This window comes from Coenobita brevimanus, chromosome 1 (genome assembly GCF_032717465.1).
Source record: "Coenobita brevimanus isolate Jiangsu-jjx chromosome 1, ASM3271746v2, whole genome shotgun sequence".
NCBI lineage: Eukaryota > Metazoa > Arthropoda > Malacostraca > Decapoda > Coenobitidae > Coenobita > Coenobita brevimanus.
The window spans coordinates 29,128,493-29,144,673 of NC_136954.1; positions in this window are offsets into that span (position 1 = coordinate 29,128,493).

Genomic DNA, 16,181 nt, shown 5'->3' on the forward strand with positions numbered 1-16,181 from the left:
GGGCTATTCCATGGACTGACGGAGGGTTCAATAATGTCTTGGTCTACCATGTTCTGTACCATTTGATCTGTCTGCTTTCTCTGGCTGTGAGGAAATCGATACGCTGGTATGTAAATCGGCTGAGTTCCTGGTAGTAGTTCAATCGTATGTTTGACAAGGTCTGTTCTACCCATCGGTTCACCGGGTAAGGCAACCACGTTTCTGTACGAGGTCAGAAGGTCGAGGAGTTGAGGCGTATTTTCTGGGAAATCTGTGCAAGTGAGATGTGAGAGCATATCGGGTGAATATGTCGGCGCAGATCCCATAGAGTTAATAGTACATACACTGATTGGCGTACTATCATCAGTCTGAATAGTAGGAATTGAGGAATCCTGGCACACCTTTATGGCCGCTGGGTATACTAGGAAGTCTCTAATCTTTACACCACTTTTAAGTTGTAGTGGAGCATTTGTGACATTGAGAGGGGGACATATATACACTGGGGGTAGACATATTGTGGAGGGGGTACACTGTTGCATAAATGAAGGACGGGGAGTAACAGTTAACTCTTGCATTAGAGAGTTGGACAGAAAAGGGACGAGAGTTTGCTGCTAGACGGTGCTACGCGCCCGTCGTAGAGGTGAAGGGATGCAAGCAGGCAATTCAGAGGAGCAGTGACCATTGAAGTGGCGATAGAAAAGAGATAAAGATGCAACAGTGCGGCAAAGAGACAGAGGTTGAAGGGAGCCAGTAAGAGGAGGAGAGTTAATGAGACGAAAAGCCTTTGACTCCACCCTATTGAGAAGAGCTGTATGTGGAGAGCCTCCACACATGAGAGTTGTACTCTATACAGGGGCGGATAAAACCCGTGTATAGAGCCAACAATTGTGCTGGGGTAAAGAAGGAACGGAGTCGGCTTAGCACATCCAATCTCTTGGAAGCAGACTTCACAAGAGACGCAATAATTCTAAGATAAGTCCCGAGTGAATGAAACCCCAAGCAAGTTCATTGATGATGCAGGGTTATGCTGGGTATTATGAAATATTAGTGGGTACACCTGTGGAAGATTTTGTCGGGTTGATAGGTGTAAGAACTGAGTTTTTGATGCATTAAAAACAACAAGATTACTTTTACCCCAGTCAGAGATACAAGCCAAGTCAGACATTAGGTGTGCCATAGCCTCATCCCTTGTCTGCTGAAGTAACTGCTGAGATGGACGTTGCGGGAACCGAATGGAAAGGTGAAGGGTGGAATCATCAGCGTACGAGTGGATAGGGTTAGACGTACAGCTTAGAAGGTCACTGATGAATAAATGGAAGAGAGTTGGTGATAGGACAGAGCCCTGAAGAACACCACTGTTGATATATCTAGGAAAAAAACGATGGCCGTCTACAACAGCGGCTATAGAACGACCAGAAAGGAAGCTATAGATGAAGGCACACACAGAAGGACAGAAACCGTAAGAGGGCAGTTTGGAAATTAAAGAATTATGTCAGACTCGATCGAAAGCCTTTGAGATGTCAAATGCAATGGCAAAGCTTTCGCCAGTGTCCCGAAAGGAGGATGACCAGGAGTCTGAAAGGTAGGTGAGAAGATCGCCAGTGGAGCGTCCCGGACGGAACCCATACTGTCGATCAGAAAGAAGGTTGTAATAGGAAAGATGCTTTAAAATTTTTCTATTAAGAATTGACTCGAAAACTTTTGACATACAGGATGTTAAAGCAATTGGAGGATAGTTAGAGGGTTGGGAATGGTCACCTTTCTTTGGGACTGGCTGAATGACAGCAAACTTCCAGCAAGAAGGAAAAGTACAAGTTGATAGACAAAGGCGAAAGAGTTTACCTAGGCAGGGTGTAAGCACAGAAGCACAGTTCTTGAGGACAACAGGAGGGACTTCATCAGGCCCATATGCCTTGTTAGTACTGAGCCCTGTGATGGCAGTAGTGAACGAATGATGATAATCAGAGATCGGGAAAATATGTGAAGCACATGAAAATATTTTTCACATATAACAGTGATTTTTGAAAAAAAAAAAAAAAATACATTACGATTTCTGCTAGAGATGTGCAATACCTAAAATGACCTAAATAACAATTTTATCCGATCTCTGGTGTTGACTGACAGAATCCAGCGTCTTACAGAAGAAAATCTGAACAAAATCATGGTTACAAACTGCTTTTACAATGGCTCAGCAGTCTGAGCTATAATACGAGTATATTCTATAGTACTAGGTTTCGTATACAGGTCTGTAGCCAGAATTTCATTTCAGGGGGAATCGTTAGCTAATTCAATAAGTTAAGCATATGTTTCTTTCCATTTTTTCATTTTCTTAGTTATATGTACCATATTTCAGTTTATGGCTTGCTGATAGTATAGTGATCAACTGATCATTCAGTATCGGTATTATATAAGGCTACTGTTTAGATATGTAAATAGATTTCAAGGGGGAATCCGCCCTTGACCCCCCTGGGTGCAGGATTGGTTGTGTATCATTTCTGATTTAGTTTTCCTGAATTTTTCACGAAAATAAAACACCGATTAAAACCACATACTTTAGTTCCATCACATGTTTTGGTGAAAATACACACACACACACACACACACACACACACACACACACACACACACACACACACACACACACACACACACACAAAGACTAAAATGGCCTAACTAACAACATTTATCCGATCTCTTATAATAATAATGAGGAGATGGTGGAGCAGGTGGTGTTCAGGGCTCGAGGTACACAGAACAAGAACGAAAAAGGGAGGAAAGAACAGGAAGCAGAAATGAAGGAGAATAAATAACAAGAGTGAAGAACATACAGGAACGAGAGAACACCAAGAGGAAGGCGGAGAACAGTGCGAGGGAAGAACAAGAATAGTGAAGTGGGAGGAAAATCCTGGAGAGATCAGGTACAGAGAACAAGAAGAGATCAGAGATGAGAGAACAAGAGGTGGGAGAAGAAAGAGAAAGAGAAGAAAAGAAAAGAAGGCGAATGAGAAGGGACCTGAAAAAAGACAAGGAAAGGAGCTAAGAGAAAGAAAAAAAAAGAAGAAAGTAAAAGAGGAGAGAAGAGAAGAAGGAGAGAGAAAAGAGATGAGGGGAAAATACAAGAGAGGAGGTAGAAGAGTAGAGAAGGGGAAAGAGAACAGAAAGGGAAAAAGTTATGTGAGAAGAGAAAATACATAATGCAAGTTGAAAAGTAGAAAAATATTGGGCTAAAGAGCATACAAAAGCATTGACATGAAACACAGATAACAGGATGCATAAGATCAGATTATCTGCCAATGTAATACAGTTGGCCTGCATCAAACATCCAGCTTATATGTGTAGTAAAAAGATGGAAAAGGTATGTCCCCCTTCTCTCTCTACATACCGATGCACACACACACACACACACACACACACACACACACACACACACACACATCCAATGTCTCTTCCACCTCTACATATTCCTATCAATCTATCTATCTATCCTCCAGTATCTCTTCCACTTTATCATTTCTTTCCCTGTATGCCAACTCTCCTTCCTTCCTTCTTCCTCCTCCTGTCCCCAACACCGTATATATCTTAAAATAACTTTCACCCTCTTTTACACCATAACTGGATCCCATTCTGCCAACAAGCTACTGCAGATAATCCACTGCACTTCCCCTTACCACTAATTCCATTCTCTCTCTCTCTCTCTCTCTCTCTCTCTCTCTCTCTCTCTCTCTCTCTCTCTCTCCACACTAATTCCAGATAATGAGTGTCCACGGCCCACTGCTTAAGGATTTCTTCAACTCCTTACCAGATTAATATTTGAAGTGCATGAGGGATCAAGCTTGGCAATTCTCCATAATTATTTACTCCTTTAATCTTCCACACAGGAACCTCTTTATATCTGTTTCTCTTCCTTTCTACAGACGATTTTATCCAGCATGGGAGACTACCGCAGGACAGACTTTTAAAACTTTAGAGCGTTCATTTACATATTGTTCATTCAACGGGGAGACACCGTTTTATATTTTATTCTTCCTAACTACAGGTCATTTTATTTAGCTCAGGATTTAACTTTACGGAGGCTATTAGGATTTAAGTGAAATAGTCACTGACCCCTTCACTATCCCTAAATTAGCAAAACAATTTGTCTGTAGCTGGTATAAAGAAAACATAAGACTTCCAAGGCGCTCTGATTAAATGTTCGACAGTTCATCATGATTAAACATTACCAGCATAGTCAATCAATCAATCAATCATTTCCTATGGCACCCCACGGGATGCACAGGGCCTCGATGAACTCTCTTCACCAATATTTGTCTCTTGCCATCTCCTTCAGGTCCCACCAACACTACTCTCCTGCTTCTCTTTTCATTGTCCTCAACCAGTTTTCCCTCGGCCTACCTCTCTGCCTCTTCTTCCTCTACCAGTCCACTCTGGCACATCCCGTATTAAACTGCCTTCTTTTCTGTACATGTGCCCCAGCCACTTCCAGCGAGACAGTCTCACATATTCATCAACTGGCTCCACTCTCGTAATATCCCTAACTCTTTCATTTGTAACTGTCTTGCCACTTTACCCCAAGAACCCTTCTCAGTATTTTATTCTCAAATCCTACTACTGTACTTCCTGATCTGTTGCAATTGTACTGTACCATGACTCATGCCCATAAATTAAAATTGGTCTAACCGTGGACTTGAAAATTTTTACTTCAGTCTGTACCGAAAGCATATTATTATTCCAAACAGATTTCAACACTCCAACATGACGCCAAGGCAGTCTAATCCTCCCCTCAATTTCATTGTTTAATGATCCATTAAATGCTACAAACGTTCCCAGATACTGAAAATTTTCTACATTCTTCACCATATTATTCCCAATTACACAATCGATTTGGTTCTCCACGTTCATATTAATAATTTCGGTCTTTCCATAATTTATTACCAGTCCCACTTTTTCTCCTGCCTCTACCAGACAATCAAGCACCCTCTGCATCTCGTAAATACTTCCGCAAATCAGTACAATATCATCAGCATAGTCCAAATCCATCAGCCTCTTATTTTCTTTCCAGTTAATTCCTGCACCTGTTCTCCTTACCACCAGCATAACACGGTACTGAAAATACGTGAGCTGTATCAGACATGGATATTTATACCAAAATTGTTCGCAGCATATCAGAAATACAAACAGGGATGAAAATGTGACTAAAATTCAACGAGAGCAATTAAAAAAAAATTGATTTGCTGACGACATACTTCTTTTCACTTAATTAGGGGAGGAACTACAAGAAATGATAACAGATCCGTAAAGGGGCAGTCTGAAGGTAGGCTTGAAAATGAGAGTGTGAGGGAGACAAAAAAAAAAAAATTATGTTTTGCACACATGTTCAGTCCGATCAGAAGGGAAAAAAAAACCCTACTCTGCGTCAGCCAACTTGGCCGTAGTTTCACAACATCCAAGGTGCCTTTAATTGGCCTCTGTAATTTTTTCACTACTGTGAAAATGACAATCTCTGTGACATCCTATGTACATATTTATTCGTCAACTTCACGGTGATCTTCCACGAGTCTCGCATGGTGACTAAGACGGTGCAGCTTATAAGAATATTTAGCTGGTGCGGAATACGAAATATGTCGAGAAATATAATATGCCTGGAGCAAACAGTTTAAGCAGACCCAATGCATATCACTGAGACCTAGTAAATATTCTTGAATGCGATGGATGTATTTTGGTAAACTGTCATTACAAGAATGATAAGTACCTGCTGTTAGGTTGAAATGCATGGCTATAAAATCAATGTGTCCTTGATGTTCTGACTTAGGGATCGGAAACATGAAATAAAAAAACCCTTGGAACGTAAACATGAAAGCGCTCAGAGGGGAATGAGAATGCTTAGCTTAGGGGTCACATGGCGATCAAAAAAAAAAAAAATCCAGGTAAAGAGAGCAGTAGCATGGGGATATAATACATTGATACGGTCAGGTCAGATCCATCGTAGAACAGATAACAGATGGACATGCAGGATAATTGAGTGGCGACCCAGAAGTGGGGTGAGAGGAGGAGGCAAACAGAGAACAAGATGGCGAGATATTATTCGGAGACTGCTTAGATTGGAAGGAACAGGCTAACAGGCAGTAGTCTTTTGTCATGCCGTGGACTGACTGACTGACTGACTAACTGACTGGCGACGACGACGATGATGAATGATGATCATTAACAATACTCGAGATGTCCGTTTCAAGAAAAGGTTATCGGTATGCCAATATTAACACATTTGGGCTCCTATGATTCACCCTCTGGTGAACAACATAGTCTTACATTAGCTGGAGTAGAATATTAGATTTGCCCCGACTATGAACAGCTTATCATTGTGGCTTTCCGAATTCCCATTTCCATCTAAGGGACCTAAATATCCACACATCAAAAATAAACAAAGACAAAATGTATTATAACAGGAGGGCATATCTGTAACTTTCTTTTGTTCGACTCTGGGCATAGGCTTGAATGACTGTTCCCTGTGACCCAATAGTCCTCCTACGTACTTCATCTGCACATGTCACCACTTGGGAGCTAACAACCAGCATCCATATTGAATACATGCTAGGGCTGTCTCATACAGGACTGGTATATTGGTATTAGTGAGGGAGTTTTTATGAAATGTCGGCGGGTTTTATGGTACTAAGTAAAGCCTGTACTAATGAAATTCAAAACCTTAAACCGTTCCCTGCCTCAGCCGGGATCAGATACTGGGTCCACTGGGATTCCAGGCCACCCTCTCTACCGACCTTCAGTTCGATTAATTCTTTTTTGTTGCCACCACCAAGTGATTCTGGTCAATATAAAGCAAAATACTCTTTGTAGTGAACTGTTAATAAAGTCTATATTTAACGCCTCTATTTGTATATCTCTCGTAAACTATGCAAAATCGCCTATGGATGAAGCAAAGACGTTATAAAAGAGGTTAATAAACGACCATCATATACTGACATCTGGAATAGCTAATTCCCTAATTTCAACAACTTTGGGACGTAATAAATATACACTTACAGTACAGATTCCTTAATCCCTATGCAGAAATGCTCCCAAACTAAGGTGACCAGAGTCCCGCTTTTAGGCGGGACAGTCCCGCTTTTTGGACGTCCGTCCCGCTTTTTTAATTGTGACAAGAATGTCCTGCTTTTTTAGCAAATTATCTTAATTGTCCCGCTTTTAGAAACTTACTATTGCATTAGATATAACATGACCTTTTATGAAATTAGGATGAAATAGAAAAATTATACATAATCCTAACCAAATGAAATACCGAATTATTAATATAAAATCTGTAATGCTCACTACCTGGTAACTTTGGTCGACCCATTCACTGTACCGTACGGCATGTTCGGAGTTCGTAGGAGACGTTAGTGTTTGATTAGCAGCCTCAGTTTGAGGTGTAGAGCAGCAGCGGTCGCTGTCACATTAGTCAATATCTGTCTATCTATATACCTATATCTATCTATCTATCTATTTCTATCTATTTATCTATCTATCTATCTATCTCTATAGATAGACACACACACACACACACACACACACACGCACGCACGCACGCACGCACGCACGCACGCGCGTCCCGCTTTTAGCTCTAATAAATCTGGTCACCTCATCCCAAACAAACACACACACACACACACACACACACACACACACCGCTCGCTGGTGCAGTGGTAAACACCGCTCGCTGGTGCAGTGGTAACGTTCTCGCTTGCCATCTGGTAGACGGGAGTTCGCGCCTCGCTCAGGTTGCGAAAAGTTTCACTGACGAAGTGGGTGGTTACTATCCCCCTAGAGCAAGGGGACGGGTGTGTGCGTGTGTGAAGGTCACAGCCTTGCCCTTAGATCGGACTATATGAGCTCTCAGCTCCCTTCCGGGAGGGTAAAAGCTGACGATCACGAAAATCAGGTGATCCTGACCGACCCGGTGAATTACACACAGTTATCATACCTACATTTACACCAACAATACACTTACATTAAAGAAATCTGCATGCAACACACACCATTACGAATACACATACACACCTGGAATATTAACACACATCTACATTCCACGTCACACCTTCGCCAAAATCACACTTTATTCCTAATACACGTAATACAAATACCATACACCATTCACGTAATACCAATACCATACACTACACACGTGATACAAATACCATACACTACACACGTAGTATAAGATCATTACCATGCACTACGCACTACACGTAATACCAATACCATACACTACACCCATCAATACACCAACACTGTTCACACCTGCAACCACTACACACCTCCGCTGTCAACACACACCTGCCCAATCAACACACCTGTCCTTTGTTGCTTAGCCTGCCGTCCCCTGGTTATTGTGTTGAGAGAGAGAGAGAGAGAGAGAGAGAGAGAGAGAGAGAGAGAGAGAGAGAGAAAGAGAGAGAGAGAGAGAGATCCACGTTGCAACAGTTGTGTCCCTCCTCTCCCTTGTCACTGGTTGCCCTTGGTCACACTCCTCAATGACTGGAGTTCGAGTCCTATTCTCTCTCTCTCTCTCTCTCTCTCTCTCACACACACACACACACACACGGTTTCATTGGGCCAGGTTTTGGACATGCAATTTCTCCATTTTTCAATACCATACGAGTATGATGAAGAGCATGAAACGGAATGCCTTGAACATAGTTTTACGAAACGCGTTCTGCCTGACGATTTTACTTTATGGGAAACCAGACACGGCGAAATGGTATCTCAGACGCTAGGAAAGCCCACGACAAGCTCAGTGAAATCACATGGTCAGACCCTTACAACGAAAGTTATGACAATGAACTGAAGGGGTTCCTTGTTGGCCACACAACACTCGCCTCAAGAACGGATGGTTCCGTCCTTGAAACGCTGGCACAGGTATCTCGTCCGCCATTTTCTAATTAACTCATCTATCTTTTTTTTTTTTTTTGTCTGTAGTTACAAGCCTTTTACACGCTTTGGAGTCCAACTGAATAAAATTCCCGACGAAATTAGCCGTATTTTATGAACACACACACAATCACACGCACGCACACACACACAGGTTCAACTGGAGTGACGCCGTGCAGGGAGGGAGGTGCAGGGGCAGGCAGGGGGTGAAGGGTCAGGGAATCCTGGGTAATTCTCACTACACGACTCTATTTTAGACTCGTTGCGAAGGTTCATAATATTACAATTCCACTAACAGCATGAAAATTCTAAACACAACCTACTGTGTGTGTACTAATCGATGAAACATGAGATCATTAAGATAATATTGCTAAATAGATAGATGCTTCCTTAATGAGACGCAGTCGCGGGTCCAAAATTCAGAAGGCGTCCTTTTCCGGCCATGCTATTCCCCCCCCCCCCACAACCACACTTGCCAGATGTATGATGTTTTATTTACACGATGTCAAGATTATGAATGGCCAATCGGTGGGATGGGCAGTTAAAACAACATGATAATGCTCGATCAACGTGCCCAACAGAAGGTACAAAATATTTTCCTTAGTGACGATAGATGTCAGGATCAGAGCAGTGAGACGACACTGCAACATTCACAAGCCACGGAGACAAAAGGAATATTAAATGGCTAGGCTATGCATGCAGGTTCAGAGACCGTTCTTTCGCAGGTTTTAATTGGCTCCCTCGCATCGCCCCCCTAGGGTTTTAGTCCTGCATATAATACAGCGGTCATCTGTTAGACCTAACTCTTAATTACGATGACGTCTTCTTAGATGCCAATGCATCTCGTGGAGCGCCCCGGTCAGTCAGTCACGCCGAAGGATTATGAAACCCAAGGTGGTTCACTAGCGAAACTGCATACGGCGCTTCACTCTAACTCTCAAAAGACTTCCACAAACAAGGTGCCTCACTAGCGAAGCCCAATATTTTACTTCACTTTCGTGACGCCCGATGTGGTCATGCATGTATCTAGCACTTCTCTACTTGACAGATCTCCACTCCAAAGAGTGGAGGGCTACTGTATGTTCATGAGTTTCTTTTTACTTCCAAACTTTTTTTCTTTTTTATCTCGGCGCCATTCCTTTATTCCTTCAATAATTTCCAAAATTGTTCCTTGGGCCAATAGCTCCAGACACCATTTTTTTTTTTTTCTTCCTTTTAAAGGGATTTAGGGAATGAGATCAAACGTCAAAAATTGAGACCCAGTGCTTTTGTACGTTCATCAATCATCCTAGCAACTTGCTGTCAGTGTTCTGCAGCTGTCTGGAGACCATCTTACATTCCCCTGGCATGTTGACAAGCTTGTTTCTTGTCTGTTGCTGCCAGGTGATGGTATTCAACTTTCACAACCTTCACTATGATGACGTTTTTTGTTTTGTTCTTGTGGATGATAGACTTACATAGTTTTGGAGAGCTTTTCGAAATTAACGGGTTAGATACAGCCTTCTTTAACCCATTCCATCCGATGACGTTACTATTTGCTTGTTTATTTATCTCCTTATTTTGGTCCTTGTATACACTTCCATTCAGCTTGGGAGTGGCTTTTCGATATCTATCTATCTATCTATCTATATATACAGCACTCGTGTGTGTGTGTGTGTGTGTGTGTGTGTGTGTGTGTGTGTATACTGCATATATATATATATATATATATATATATATATATATACTGTATATATATATATATACATTGTGTGTGTGTGTGTGTGTATACCCACGATAGGTAACTATAATACTTCCTCTCATGTAAAATGCTGCCAGGAATGTTGACTGGTCTCCTGCCCTTAACCACTTCACTCCGATTACTTTCTTCTCTTCCTTTATTCATTCTTGGTATCACCGAATGATTTATTCCCTACTACCTGAACCTCACCCCCTCAAACTCAAAGTAACTCCTCATCCTCCCGTCCCTGGCTACCCCAACACAAAGTTACCCTAAATTACCTTATCATATTACACAACCAGCGTCCCGGTAGAGGGGGTGGGGTTGAGGAGAGGAGGATGGAGAAGGGAAGAGAAGTGGGCGTGAAAAAGAAAGAACAAAGAGGTGAGAAATAAGAGAAGAGGAGAGACGGAGATAAGGAAGGAAGGAGAGTGGAGGGAACTGGATGGAGGGGAGAGGGGGAGGGAGTGGAAACAAGAGGGGGAAGGAGAGAGTACTGCAGGGCGTGGACGGGAAGGGAGGAGAGGAGAATGAAGAAGGGAGAAAGGGAGAGACGAGAACAGGAAGGTTGGAGGGAGGACGGAGAGAAGGGGAGAGAAGTGAAAGTAAAGATGAGCGGAAGAAAAATATGTGGGGAAGAGGAAAGGAGAAAATAGTTGAGGGAAAGCGAGAGGAGTGGAGAGAAACGGAGAAGAGTTGAAAGAACTGAAGAGGAGATGACTGAGGAGAGACGGAAAAGAGGGGAAGAGAGAGGACTGGAAACAGGAGACGTGTGGAGGAAAGGAGCAAGGCAACGGAGGAAAGAGAAGTATAGGAAGAGGTGAGAGAAATAGTGGAAGAAATGGGAGAAGAGTAGAGGAAGGGGAGGGGAGAGAAGTGAAGAAAGAGGGGGGGATTAAGAAGAAGCATGAGAAAAGAGTGGAGGGAAAAAAGAAAGGAGTTAGGGAAGAGATAAGAGATGGACGGAGGAAGGAAAGACAACAGAAGGGAGGATAATGGAAAAAGAATTTAAAAAAGATACAAGATGCAGAAGCAGGTGAAGTAAAGAGAAGAACGAATGAAGAGGGAAAGTGTAAAATAGAGATGAGAGTGAGGCTGTTGGAAGAAGAATGAGACCAAGAACAAGGTGAAGAGATGAGCGGCCGTATTCTATGTGGTGTAGGAGGCTTCGTTGCACCTCTTCGTTTGTGATTTATTCTGCATATTACAACTTAACCTTTTCTCGCTTTAATATCACCGTATTTTTCATCTATAACATAAATTAAGGTTGTTACTGTTGTTGTTGTTGTTTTACCCCTGTTCGTCTGGTAGGCAAGTGCTTCTGTGGGGCCATTCTGAAGGTACAGCACAGTACATACTGTACACCGTGTAGGGATCCGGCTCCTCCATGTGGTGTGCAGCGCCTCACCAGGGAGGTCTTTCCCACGGCGAGGTGCAGGGTAATATTGAGGAAGTTTGGCTCCTGGGTACACGCCGCGGCTCGACGCAGGGAAACAGTGCCACCGCGTGTAGGCTCCTCGCCAGAGCCATACAAGAGTGTACCTAGATGTAGTGTGCTAAATCAATCACGTTAACCTTTTCGTACGTAATTAATGTATCAATATCGACAAATTTGCAGCAATAATATACAACAGAATACTGAAGGGTAATTTGCAGGTTACAATACTGAGAACATAAGAAGAGAGGACAACTGCAGTAGGTCGGTTGGCCTAGAAGAGTAACTGAACTACTAGAATGAGATAAAGACAGCAAAGAAGAAGGCTCTACCAAGCCGCTTTTGTCAGGAAGAGTCTATGAGAGAGAGTGTGTGGTGATGTGGTGGGAGGAGAGAGAACTACAAACTGAGCAGGAACAGAAATGTCTGGAGGTCCTTTAGTAGCATTTAGTTGAGGCCATCCCTCACAAGATGTGGGATCAGGCAATAACACGTGGACTAAAAAAAAAGAAAAAAAAAAAACTAAGCTAAAAAAAATAAAAATAAAAATTCTGGAACGAAATGTTTCAGAAAGAACATGGAAACTGAGAAAAAACCATATGAATCTAGACAAAAAAAAAAAAAAAAAAAAAAAAAAAAAAAAAAAAACGGGGGAGGGGCAGGAAATCCAAACAAACGGTTTAAAACAGAAGGTGGAGAAAAGGGTTATTAATAACAGATTGGAAAAAAAGACATGTTAATAAGTCCTAAAAGTGAAACCTGAAAAAGAACTGAAAAGAATGAACAAGAGAGTAGAAGAGAAAATGTACAAGAAAGGAGACGGAGAGAAGTAAAAAAAGAGAGAGAAAGAGGATGATGAGAAAAAGGCAAGCGGGAGAAGAAAGAGACAAGGAGAAGGAGGTGATAGAAGAACTGGAGGAGGCAGAAAGGATGTCAGAGCGGATGACACACTTAACCCCTTCAACCTGGGAACTTTTTTATAATAAATTTTTGTACCTACCAGACGATTTAATCCAATTTAAGGAAGACGTCGTCTGTAGGGGCAAATGACGACCATATCCATCCCCGCCTTCAAAAAAAAAAACTCTCTTAAGCCGAACAGAATCGTCTGGAAGCAGCAGGAACATAACCAGAATCGTCCTCGTTGTGAAAGGGTTAATGAAGGCTAATCTAACCCCTCCAGTTCAAGCAGCTTCCCCTAGCTAGAATAATATCGGCAGGAAATAGTAAGAATAAACTGAAAAATGACCAATGGCTCATAAGTATGGCTGGAGGGAGATGCATAAACTTATGACAGCATGTCCAGCATTGTGCAAAGGGTTCATTTACGAGGAGGAGCAACCCATAAGCTAGACAGCAGGTCAACAGGTCACCTCCTCCTCATGAATGGCGACATATCTATTATTTTTGCTGACTACAGACGATATATATTGAATTTACAGAAGACTACCAGAAGTTAATGGGTTTAAGACCTACACATGAGGCTGAGATAGTTGAGTCCCTCCCCATCCCTTCTGCTGCTATCAAACCATTTAATTCAGGGTAGGAGAGCATCCCGCGAAAAAGCTGTGTCTAACCCCTCCCCTCCAAATCGAAGAGTCTCTTCTAAACTGAATCAAATCCTACGAGGGTATCAACAACAACAACAACAACACACACACACACACACACACACACACACACACACACACACACACACACACACACACACACGCACAGTCATAAAACCCTTCAGGGATACTTCTACATTTGTTAGAATATATTATATATATCCATCCATCCACCATCCAATCCTACATTGCCCCATGAGGAGCGTAGAAGCCCGGGACTAAGCAGTTGGTCCCGACATTTAAGATGAGAGTGACCAGCCTCTCTCATCCCTGAGTGGCATTACATGAGCAATCAACCCCAACTACCTCTTGGATATAAACTATATACTGTATATATATATATATATATATATATATATATATATATATATATATATATATATATATATATATATATATATATATATATAGTTTCCAAAATCGGTCATTCTTTCCTCCTCTTATTCTGGGCGCTTTGGCGTATTCTCTTCCGAGTCCCTTTTAATGATCGCGACTAGATCCAGCGAAATTGCAAGCTAAGTGCCGCAAAATGCTCTCTCTCTCTCTCTCTCTCTCTCTCTCTCTCTCTCTCTCCCCACACACACACACACACACAAAATGCGTCTCCAATGACTCTAATCTTAAACCTCTCTCGTCTTGGCAGCAGAATGCAATTAGTATGACCAGATGCTTCCTCCCCCGTTCCTGCAAAACAAGCTGGAGAGAGAGAGAGAGAGAGAGAGAGAGAGAGAGAGAGAATGTAAGTGCTGCAAGGAGGGATATTACTGGATGAAAGGCACTGAGTGAAAATGGAAAGTGTTGAGGGACTGTCGGAAATTCTGAAATCTCTTCCATGACGTCCTTTTTTTATTTATATATAGTTCTTGCTGCCATTAGACGATTTAATTTGTTTGCGGAAATCTCTCCCACAGAAATGATTACACACACACACACACACACACACACACACACACACACATCACTGGTCTCCATCAAGAAAGATCTCCCCGACTGTAAGCTAAGAAGAGAGAAAAGCTGCCTGTGCTGAAGGGGTTAATTCTCTCTCTCTTTCTCTCTCTCTCTCTCTCTCTTGGCCTTGTTCTGGTGGACTTACGATGATCTCTGTTACTTCTTCATTATTAGTTAATTTAGGTGTTCGTAGTACTAATAATTTCTTTTATTCTATTACACCCGCGCTAGCGCTGTGTGTGTGTGTGTGTGTGTGTGTGTGTGTGTGTGTGTGTGTGTGTGTGTGTGTGTGTGTGTGTGTGTGTGTGTGTGTGTGTTTCATTACAAAATAACTCAAAGTTTTGACTGGCTTTAACAAAACTTGGTGGAAGGGTTGAGGGTCAGCTTTTGAGTACACATACTGCTTTTGAGAACAAGAGGTCAAAGGTCAAGATCACAGGGCTTAGTCAAACAATGACCTGGCAAAATCAGCTTAAACAGTTCTTACCCCATTTATATCTAACATGGAGGGGGGGGGGTTAAGAAAATGGAAATAACGAAGTGATCAAAATATGAAAACAATCAATCATTGCTTAAGCTTACAAGGCAAGGTCAAAGTTCAACCCGCGTCGGTGTGTTAACAATATAAGTCAGCTTTGATCTTATTTGGATTAAACTTGTTGAAATGTTGAAGATCAGTCAAGTAATCAAACTGTTTTTGAGAACAACAGTTCAAAGGTCAAAGTCAATTTACAAGGTTGACTAAAAAGGTTTACCCCTGCACAGTTTTTTACTTTATACACTGATTTTATTCGCCCCTGTGTAGAGTACAACTCTCAAGGGAGGCACCCAACATACAGCTTTTCGTACTAGGGTGGAGTCAAAGGCTTTTCATCCCATTAACTCTCCTCCTCTTACTGGCTCCCTTTAACCTCTGTCTTTTCGCCGCGCTGTTACATCTTTATCTCTTTTCTATCGCTGCTTGAATGGTTAATTTCCTCTGAATGTCTGCCTACATCCCTCCACCAAAACGGCGGGTATGTAGCACCAGTCAAGCAGCGAACTCTCATCAGTTTTCTGTCCAACTCTCTAATGCAAGAGTTAACCGTTACTCCCAGTCCATGCATGCAACAGATCAACACTGGAACTGTCTTCCTCCAGTATTTTAAACGCAGTGTGTCCAGGCATCTCGAAATGAACGGATCTTGAATTTGGCTATTGTTTTGTTTTCCTTTGAAGGAAAAATCTTGCGGGCTTCTGGTCTTTTGTTCCTTCTTCCTTGCATAAAAAAAAATAAAAGCAGGTTTATCAGATGCAGAGTAAAACAAAGATTACGAGATTCCATTCTGATAATGTCAATGGTCAAGGTCACAGGGAATGGTCAAAGTCAAGTTCACTAGGCTAAGTCAACTAAAAACGTGTCTGCTCCGATCTGAATCAAAGTTGACTGAATGGTTAAGGGTTTGTCAAAAGTAAATTAATTCGAGTTTGAGAGTAATCTGTCGAAGGTCAAGGTCACAGGACAAAGTTAAATATCCGGCCCTTAGACCAGTTGGTGGGCGCGGTGTTGCAGGGAGTGCTCCTTCTTGTT